At 39.0% G+C, this 10,575-nt stretch overlaps 1 long non-coding RNA gene across 1 annotated transcript; it reads left to right on the top strand.

Moving 5' to 3' along the window:
• Nucleotides 1-59: 59 nt before the first annotated feature.
• On the top strand, nt 60-3,301 carry LOC117871633. Its single transcript, XR_004644308.1, has 4 exons — nt 60-158; nt 507-632; nt 2,320-2,399; nt 3,243-3,301. It is a non-coding gene; the product is annotated as an uncharacterized LOC117871633 (long non-coding RNA).
• The last annotated feature ends 7,274 nt before the right edge of the window (nt 3,302-10,575 follow it).

Here is a 10,575-nt window from a genome sequence, read left to right on the forward strand (position 1 = left end):
CAAAATGAACCCTCGGAGAGGGTTCATTTTGATTCTGAGACCCAGCCGGAAGGCTGAGCCACTGAAGACCTGCCAAATGAGGTTGGCAACCAGCAAGGAGTGCCAGGAGTGGGAAACGGCCTGCAGTACTGCACACAGCAGCAGGAGACACTCAAGAGGTGAGTGCCCTCTCTTACAGTGTTACAAATAGTATGTTAAATTATTGGAAATGAAAGAATTTTTAAAATGTAACTCTGATCATTTATGCTGTACTGAGGACCAAGCATTTTACTCTGTTTAAGTAATGAAAATAGACAAGTCAGTTTCTCTGATTTTATAGTCAGTTAACAGTGTGGTTCTCAAGCATCAGCACAATGCTTCTATGTCTGGGTTGTAAACTCTGCAGGAGAATGTATCTTCTTTGTTTAACAAACCACAGAGACGCACACAATATCTACTGGAAACGTGTTAGAAAAATAATTCTTTTCTATAGATTTCGCGTTTTATAAACTTTTTTTTTTCCGCAGAGTGTAAATTTGGGACCACATGAGACCTGGAAAGCACCTATGCTTCACCCTTCAGTTTCATCAGCGTCAAATTGCAACATACAACCCCCCCACAATTTTGCTTAGTGAAAAAGAGAAGTGCTTGCAGTAGGTACTGATTCTCATCAACATTTCTAACCAGTTCTTTAGTGTAAGTGGTTGCATAACAGCTTGGAACAAAAGTTATTTCAAGTCAGAAAATGTGTAATTTACCGCAAACTTGGTAGAAGGCAAGAGAGCATCAAGTTTAAAATCAGGCTGCATTTAGATTAGCATAGGACAATTTAGTAACATTGGCTGTGTTTGTGAGCACCTGTTTGGAAAAGTGTTACCTCATTTTGACATACTCCTAGTAGACATTGATTAAAGGTAAATCCTAATGGAGTAATTGAACTATGCCCTTGTGACCACAGTTTATCGCACCTGGTGTCATTAACTCTATCAACTACCATGGCACAATGACGCTTTGTATTCCTGCAGTTTGTGTTTAAAGTACATGCCAAAGACAAGATAAAGGAGCGTTATTAACACAGTGAAATTATAGAGAGCACTTATCCTGTGAACACTTGTCAGCCCCCACATTTTCAGGATGTACTATACCTAGTTCTTTAGGAGGGGAACTAGTTGTAGTATTATAGTTGAATATTATTTTATAGGAAAGGTTTCCTCCAGGAAATAATGTTAAGAATGAGTTTGCCGCCTAGTTATTCCCTGGTTGTTTTGTAGTTTAACCGCCCTCAAGCCTTAAAGTCTGTATTTTAACTACATTTAACTAAAATAATTGTTCAGTCTCTCTCAGTAATATTTGTTTAAAGGATGGAGGTGGTGGGAGGGATTTGTAATAAGAGACTGAACAGAAAATTAAGGGCACCAGCTTCCTTCCTCCAATGTTTCTCACAATATTGCATTATGAGGGAATCAGAAGTATGCTTTAAGGCAATGCAGCAAAAGATTATATGAAGTGACAAAATCATGTCTTTTGAGGACCTCCATTGACACAGTAAAGCACCTGTACATCTGGATGTTAACCCAAATCCCCAGTTTTTTGAGATTTTCACTTTGCCGGTGTCAGGCACTTTAAAAAATATCAGTGCATTTAGAAGCACACCCATATGGGCATTGGTATAGTGTAGCAATGCAAGGTCTTGTTTTTATAAACTGTTCAATGTGGGTTCTGAAAGTATGGCAAACCAGCTATAACCAACATAAGCAAGCTATCTGCAGTGTGTACAATAATGCTTGTAAAAAACCAAACATACACACACACACACAAAATCTTCCTGACAAAGTCCCCTATCAATCCCAATGGGGGCGGGAGAAATGTCAGCTCCCATGCTTATTGCATCAGACAGACAAAAGTTGGCATTTAAAACACACGTGCTAACCAGAAACAACCAGGTAACCCTGATTTCCAAATTATCTTTGGATAGCAGGGCAGTGAGCATATCTATGATACTGTGTTCCAGATATATTTGTATTTGCAAAACATGAGCAGAAAACTCTTATGCCCGAATAAGTGCCCTCACACCTGCTTCTATCCACAAAATGACTCCCTTGATACAGACAAATTACAAATAAAATGCAATGAATCTTAGTCATCTAGTAAGTGAGGTTGAAAGTACACTATGTCCATTCATGGCTCTGCTGTATATAATTGATTTCATTACCGTCAGTGAGCATGTAGGTAATGTAACATGCCCATTTAGGGGCCCAGTTACTGAACTAAGTGGGAATAGTTTTCCTGTCCTGTGAAAAATTTTGAGATTTCAAAGATTTTTTCCTCATTCTGCCTCAGGATGAAACCGAGACCTTTTCAATGTTGAGTACAGATGACCGAGAACCCCCACACTCCAGTAAAGGCAATAGTCCAAATGGGTAAGGCACTGCCTCAGGCAGAGCAGGGACTCAAACCTGCATCTCTCATTTCCTAGGTCTAACCACTGGGCTGTTGGCTATTCTGGGGGAGGACGACAAGTTTTTCCCTCGCTCACATACTCATTTTGAACAAAACTTCCATCCTGGACCTGAAAAATCATTCTCAATGAGAGTTTAACCATTTTGTCCAGCTCTACCCTTAACTGAGCGGCAGTGAAGGAGTTAGAGTGATGTTTGGCTTTAAACCTTTTTGCTGCAGCAGATGCAGCTTCTTAGACTGGCAGAGACAAACTCAGACTGGCACTCAAATAATGTCTCTAAAGCCAGCTTATTTAAAAAGAGAGAGAGAGTGCCATTCATCCATCTTGAAAAGCCCTTCTTTAGTGTACTCTGTGTGCCTCGAAATATACTGCAGACAAGCCAATGTGCTTCTGTGAGGAAACAAAACAATTCTGTGGTATGACTGCCCCTGCAAGATCCAGTGACATGGATGCACAAGAGAGAGGATGCTTTATTAAGGAGACTAGAGGAGTAGGAAAACAGTAGGCAAATATATTACTAAGGCCTTGTCTGCCCTGAGAAATGTAGCTAAAATGACCTACTTTTGCTACCATTGGCTCAGCTCCACTAGAGTAGACAAAGTGCCACTGACCACCACCATGTCACGTTGGACCTCTGCTGAGCAACGTTCAACAGCACTGTACTTGAAACATGTGTAGCCACCTGGTGTCCTGCCTAAATTACTGGTAGCAATGGTGGGTAATTTTAGCTATTTTAGAATAGACACTGCCTATAAGGAAATCTATTTTAATGTTTGTTTTTCTTCTTCTGATTCTTCTCCAGCTTTCTACTGGGAGGCAGAGTCTGCTGCAAAACACTCAAACTTAGATGCCTGCAAAGCCAAGTTGAGTTTGTGTTATTTGCATTCAAGGTTTCTGCTTTCAATTAACTCTTAAACAATTTGATTATCACTTGGGTCTTTTACTGATAAATGGAATTCATTCAGTGGAATGTGCGAATTAACTCATTTGCATTCAGTGCTCTTAATGGAGAAAGTGGCCTGAGTGACTCCTATCTTAGTCCAACCGGATATGTGCATCATGCATTCAATTGCAGCTCTGTTGTTGGGAGGTAGGTTAGCCATTGCTGCTGCTAAGCATAGGGGAATATCATCCTTCATGAAATCTTTTCCTGACTCCCATAAACAAAATAATATGCTTCCTTTCTAGTCTTCTAGGGAGGATTTCACTTCTTTTCTCCTCTGCCAAACATTTGTTTCATCAAGCTAAGCTTTTGCTGTTATGTTCCTAATTAAGTTAACGAGTGAAATGTGCGGCCTAATTTGGCAACAGCATATCCTATTGTACTACAGACTCTTCAATACTAAAAGTAGCATCCTATAATGATTCAGTTTTTCAAGCTTTGAGTTTAGATCAAAAGCGAATGACACCTTTGAAGACATTTCTAATGCATTCATTAAAAACATGAAAACAATAATAGTTTGCTTTGCTCTGCAATAGACTGCGTGCTGGAAACCAACACCTCTTATTTGTTTTACTTTAGTTTAATTTACTAAGACTTATGTATATAATTATATCTTCCTTTTGTCTGTCATTTATATTGGAATAGAAGCACAGAATGATCTTGCACAGAGTACAAGAAGTAAAAATGACATCTTGTTGAGAAAATTTCACAGATTTCTTAAAAACAAACTCTCTTCCCAAATCCAAATGTTTTAAGATTGATTGAAGGTTCTAAATAGATAGGTAATAGGCTTTCTTTAAAAAAAAAATTAGAATGCTATTGACATGTTTAGAAACTTGGAAATTCAGAGTATACATAACATTTGTAAATGAGGGAAAAACATACAGCAAATGTTTGGAATTCAGGAAGTACCAACCTTAACTCTGCTTTATTTCTTTTAATTATCCCTCCATTTCAAATCCTATCGGTTGCCACATAAAATACATTTTCTTATATGTTGTGTCACACAACATGAATCACAATAATATGGTATCTTATTGTACAAAGATATAACCTGCACCCAATCTGTATCAGTTACAAGGGAATGTAAAGCATGACTTTCTTTGTAGGGGCATATATATTTGTCAGAGGAGGGTGATCTGTGATCTGTTTGTCCAGGATGAAGTTGCCCTGAGTTAATCTCTGGCCTCTGGGTTCCCAATTAGGAGACTGCTTAGGGTTGAGTGGGCTACCCAGCCCATAAAAGGGTGGTGGATGGGTCTTGGGTGAGTCACATGTGGAGGATAATGTGTAACTGTTGTCTCTGGCCTGTACGCTGAGGATAGGGGAGGCCATCTCCATCCTCTGTTTGTTAATATAAATATATATAGCTTCATAGCTGTGCCTGGCACTTTACGTATAGAGAACAGAGTCTTTTTCTCAAGGAATTTACCAGTGGGGTCAGCAAGTTGAGAGGTCAGTAGTGGAGAGTGTGTGGACTATAGTTGAAAGTTAGGTAGGTGAAGGTAATTGGAGATAATTGTCAGATTTAAAGATGGTGTTAGAACTTTAAGGTTATTTGTAGACTCATCCTTTATGATCCCTGACTTAAGGTAATGGGCTATTTTGCATAATGTGGGAGGAAAGAGGGTCAGATTGTACAGCACTTAAAAAGAGTGTTAGGAATATATAAACTATTCAGGACCAAGGTTCCCTCCTGTGAAGCTGAGAAGGAAGTCTTAGATCTTGTAAGACCTGCAGACTCTTCTTCTGGAGTTTCCTTGCTGAGGAGCTTATATGTATCTTCAAAAGTGGGCTAATTATGGACAGCATTCTTCTCTCTGATCCATGTTACAGATCTCAGTTGCATATGCTGCATGAATTCCATTTGTGGAACTTTCATTCGTGTGCCTGGACAGGCTCTCATGAACCCAGTCCTGAAATTCTACCACCATATTGGGAAAATGAGGATAACTTTCCTGTGTTTGGTGGAGTCACTCCATCTCAGGGTAGTGTTAAACCATCCCAGCCAGAGATGACTTATCTCAGAGGCTTTTAAAGCACTATGGTGAACTTATTTATTTATTGGCTCTTTGTTGGACAAGACTGCACTAAATGGAAATTAGTTTATATAAAATCCCAATTTACAGGGTAGGACACAAATTCTTCACTCCCACATCAAATGATACAAGTTGGAACCCAGGCTGTATTATCAATATACTCAGGGGTGGTTGTTTTTTTTTCCTGGGTCAAAGTGGAAGTATTTTCAGAAGAGGCACTTGTAATAAATTTGCCCAAGTGTCACTGCCTCCTTTTTTGGTTATAGTTAGGAGAAAGTGTTCTTGTTCAAATGGGAAGACCAAGGGAAATGGAGGAACACAGTCTCACTCCTCTTAGATGCAGGCCCATGTACCCTGGAACACAGGGGTGCCATTTAGGGAGGTGGGGAGGCACCTGTCTCCTCCCCCCCTCCCAAGATTCATACCACATTTGGGTGAAGTTTGCAGCAGGAGGGAAGGTGCTGCTCCTCCCCCCCCCCCCCCACACACACACCTTGCCCTGCTCTACTCCACTGCCATCTGCAGCCACAACACTGGCCTTGAACCCCCTACCATGGAGCTGTCCCTGGCCGAGCTGCTCAGGACTGGGGGCCTCCTGATCTGCTGTGCAGAGCTGGGCAGGGGCTGATGTTGGGAAATCCCCCTCTTTCCCTCCCCTGTACCCAAGTCTCCATTGAGCTAGCGTGTGCGGACAAGGAGCCTGTCTGTGCTGGTGCTTCTGCTTCAGAAATGGGAGCTGTAGGTGCTGCTGTACTGAACAAGTCTTCAGGGTCCTGAGTGCGTGGCTTAAAGAGACAGCGCACTGACCCACTAACTCAGGCACACACAGAGTTTCCCACACACATCCTCCCCCCCCCATAATGCGCTCTCTCTCTCACACACGCGCACACACACTTTTCCAACACACACGCACTTGTATTATTGTTGTTACTACTTGGTACTTCCTGTCAAAATGTGCAATGCACATATGTTCGCTGTAATTTTATTCTTTCAAAATTTGTTAAGGATTACAGTGCTGTTATTTTAGTTTCTTGACTGGTGTATGCATTTCATAATCTTATTTCTCTCTCTTAAATTTAATTCTTTGAGTAGTGAGTTCTAAAATGCTTAATCTGTCCTGGCTGGAGTAAGTATCATTATTACTTTTATTACCATATTGTGCTCTGTCATTCATTATTTAAAGTGTTACAATTAAATAATAGTATGCTTTTAGAATTTGCATTTAGCTTGTACTCAGCTAAGCAGTGCCAATGTAAAACAAATAGCTAAAAAAAGAAACTTTAGACACTGTGCAAATGAAGGTCACTTATTTTCAACTTGTATTTTTAGTTATATCTATAAAACAACTTAAAATTAATTGAAAATGTATGCAGCTCCAAGTCTGATACTAATAGCAATGATGGAGTCAGATGTTAGTGAGTCACATACATCCATTGTGATTGATAAACATAAATGCCAAAATAATTAGAAAAATAAATTCCTGTTCTTAATAAAAGAGGAAAAAAACATAATAATGGATGTTAAAATTAAATGTTTTAGTGGAGTGAAAAAACAATTGACTAAAATAGAATAGATAATGGCAGTAACTCAGTGTATGTCTGTTAGAGAAAGTAAGCAGATTTTATTTATTTTTATTTATCTCTACTAAAGATAGTGTACAAAATATCAAACTTGTGTTTCTGATGTCTGTGTTAAGGCTCCAAAACTGATACCTCAAGGCTTGGGATTGGGAATATCTTGCTGAATTATCTCCTGATTGTTCTAAATTTACATATAAACTTAAAATATGGCTTTAGTTGGTGTTTTCCTATATTTTTTTTATGTAGGAATTAGAATTTAGAGTTTTCAGATGCCTAAGTAGCTCCTGGGCTCATGGTAAAAATTGCTTCCCCCCCCGCCCCCGCCCCCAATAAAAAATAGCACCTCTGCTGGAACACAGGGATCTTGCAAGCTAATGGGCATGATATTTAGAGAGCCTCATGTCAGAATCTCATCACTACATAACTGGGAAATTCCACTGGCAATAATGTGTTCCCAATTGTTGATTCTCATCATGGGTATTGTTATACTTGGGTGGGTGGGAGGTCATGGGAGTGGGGGACGTGGTTCATAAAGCCCTAGCAGTTAGAATCAAGAAATTACATGAGAATCTGTTTTCAATTTTCTAAAAAAGTTTCAATCCTTCATGGTTTTTCAGAAAATCTTGCAAACCTAACAAATGAACCCTAAGAAATCAGAAGGCAAGCATGAAAAGAATTCCACATTTATTATTTTGTTTAATCTCAGGATTTTAAATCCAATATGTTTTTTTTGTTTGTTTGTTTGTTTTGTTTTTGGCTTGATGATTTTTGAACACTTGCATTCCATATGAATCAAATGCAAAATAATCAGTAAAGATCCACAGTGCCAATTAGAGATCTGTAGTGCAATAGCAGTGATGCTATTGTTAGAGGATGAGGGTGAATAAACTTTATTAAAGGTAGGAGATGAATTCACCTGGCTTTAAATGAAACATCAAAAGCAAGCTGGAGAGAACTCCAGTTCTGCCTGGTTCAAAGAAATTCCCTCATAGGACATCAGGTTACAAATGCAATTTTATTGGCTGAGCTTACCCCTAGGGATATAACAAGGTTTGCTAGGCATTGTTGAAAGCAGTAGTAGTACTGTGCAAATTAACCTTTCTAGGCACTGGTGCACCTTGGTCCTTCATATTCTCTGTCAATGGCACATAATAGTCTAATCTCCTATGGGATGTAATACTTTGGTCTATTTTTGTGTGTTGGGTTCAGTGTACTGATGCTGGGTGGTGGTGGAGACCTGTGAGATACAGGTCAGCCTACGTGATCTGGTGTTCCCTTCTGGCCTTAAACTCCATGACTTTGGTTCTTTTCATGGGTGTCACATGCACCCCAGTGCAGGTTGGATAGAACAGTTCTGTTTCTGTCTTGTCCTTCTCTACAACAAAAGGAGATTTGGTGTAAGCAGCTGCATCTTCATTAAAGTCCACGATTTAGCCAGGTTTACAGCTGCTTTACTTTGCTGGAGCACCCAAAACAAATAGAGCGCACTGGTGAATCTGATCCATTACTTTTAAATGGCTTTACCTTCTCAATTCATTTTTAATGGTGAATAAACCCTGTCTGGCTTGTCAGTTTCTACAGTGAGTTTCAGCTTTGTGGTATTTGATATAATGATTAATGAATATGAACATCAAAAAATGCTGTTTCTTATCCAAGCTTTGATCCTCTTTTTATTTCTAGGTGTAAACACAGTATGGCAGAACTAGTAGCTTTTCCCTGCTCCAGCCAGCCAGCAGGACCAGTTGCTTTCCCAATAGTTTGTTTGTTTAAAGCAAAACTGTGATTAGAGATTAAATAAATGTCCTGAAATATGAAGAAAGATTTTAGATGCTTATTCTCCACTGCCTTGCACCTTGCATAATCATTGACATCAGTGCAAAATGGTTGTAAATCACCACCATTTTGATTTATTAGCATTTCACACTCTTTGTATGGGTGTATATAACTACACAAGGTCCAGAGAAGTGGAATCAGGCACAGTGTACTAGTACCTCTTTTTCAGACTCTCACACAGCAAGAGGAATGTAAAGTTTAACCCCTTGGTGAGAGGAACAAAAGTGTATGCTTTTTAATCAGCAACAATAATCAAAGATAAAGATAGTTCTACTGCTGGTAATTTACTGATTATCATTAGGGCTGTTGAGTAATCACGTTACTCATGCAATTAACTCAAAAAAATTAATCGTGATTAATTGCCCTGTTAAACAATAGAATATCAATTGAAATGTATTACGTATTTTTGGATGGGGGGAGAATTGTATGCCTCCTGCTCTGGTTTACCTGCATTCTGCCATGTATTTCATGTTGTAGCAGTCTCTGTTGATGACCCAGCACATCTTCGTTTTAAGAACACTTTCACTGAAATTTGACAAAACACAAAGAAGGTACCAATGTGAGATTTCTAAAGAGAGCTACAGCACTCGATCCAAGGTTTAAGAATCTGAAGTGCCTTCCAAAATCTGAGAGAGACGAGATGTGAAGCATGCTTTCAGAAGTCTTAAAAGAGCAACACTCTGAGGAAACTACAGAACCCGAACCACCAAAAAAGAAAATCAACCTTCTACTGGTGGCATCTGGCTCAGATGATGAAAATGAACATGCATTGGTCTTCACTGCTTTGGATTGTTATCAAGCAGAACCCATCATCAGCATGGACACGTCCTCTGGAATGGTGGTTGAAGCATAAAGGGACATATGAATCTTTAGTGCATCTGGTACATAAATATCTTGCGACGCCGGCTCTGACAGTGCCATGTGAATGCCTGTTCTCACGTTCAGGTGACACTGTAAACAAGAAGCAGGTAGCATTATCTCCGGTAAATGTAAACGGACTTGTTTGTCTAAGCAATTGGCTGAACAAGAAGTAAGACTAAGTGGACTTACATTTTACATTGTTTTATTTTTGAATACTTGTATTAGGTGAATTGAAAAATACTATTTCTTTTGGTTTGTAGAGTGCAAATATTTGTAATAAAAATAAATACAAAGTGAGCACTGTACACTTTGTATTCTGTGTTGTAATTGAAATCAGTATATTTGAAAATGTAGAAAACCTCCAAAATAGTTAAATAAATGGTATTCTATTATTGTTTAACAGCAGGATTAATCACAATTAATTTTTTAATAGCTTGATAGCCTTGTTATATTAAGTACATGTCAAACTATTGGATTTTAATTTCAATCGAATTTTTGTTGGGGTATTTATTTGCAAGAGATTGTGCTGCAGGGACAACCATGGGAAGTGATTCACCCTAGGATGGTATGGGGTGAACAAGAATGAGGAAGGATGGTGGATGGGAAATGGAAGAAACTGAGGAAAACCACTCTTAATCTGATATTTATAGCTAGAAATTACCAAAGAAGATAGATGCGAAGTATAATTACAAAATCCCATTTCTTGCAAATGTTGGGTGAAGAGGGCTATCAGTTTCTAAAGACTTTTAAAGAATGTAGCAGGGGCAAAAAACCTAACATGCTTTAAGATTGAGCTTAATACATTTATGGAGGGGATGTATGATGAGACTGCCTGCAGTGGCATGTAGCCAAACTGGAACTCCTCCTAGCAGCAAATAT

This window comes from Trachemys scripta, chromosome 2 (genome assembly GCF_013100865.1).
Source record: "Trachemys scripta elegans isolate TJP31775 chromosome 2, CAS_Tse_1.0, whole genome shotgun sequence".
Classification (NCBI taxonomy): Eukaryota; Metazoa; Chordata; order Testudines; family Emydidae; genus Trachemys; species Trachemys scripta.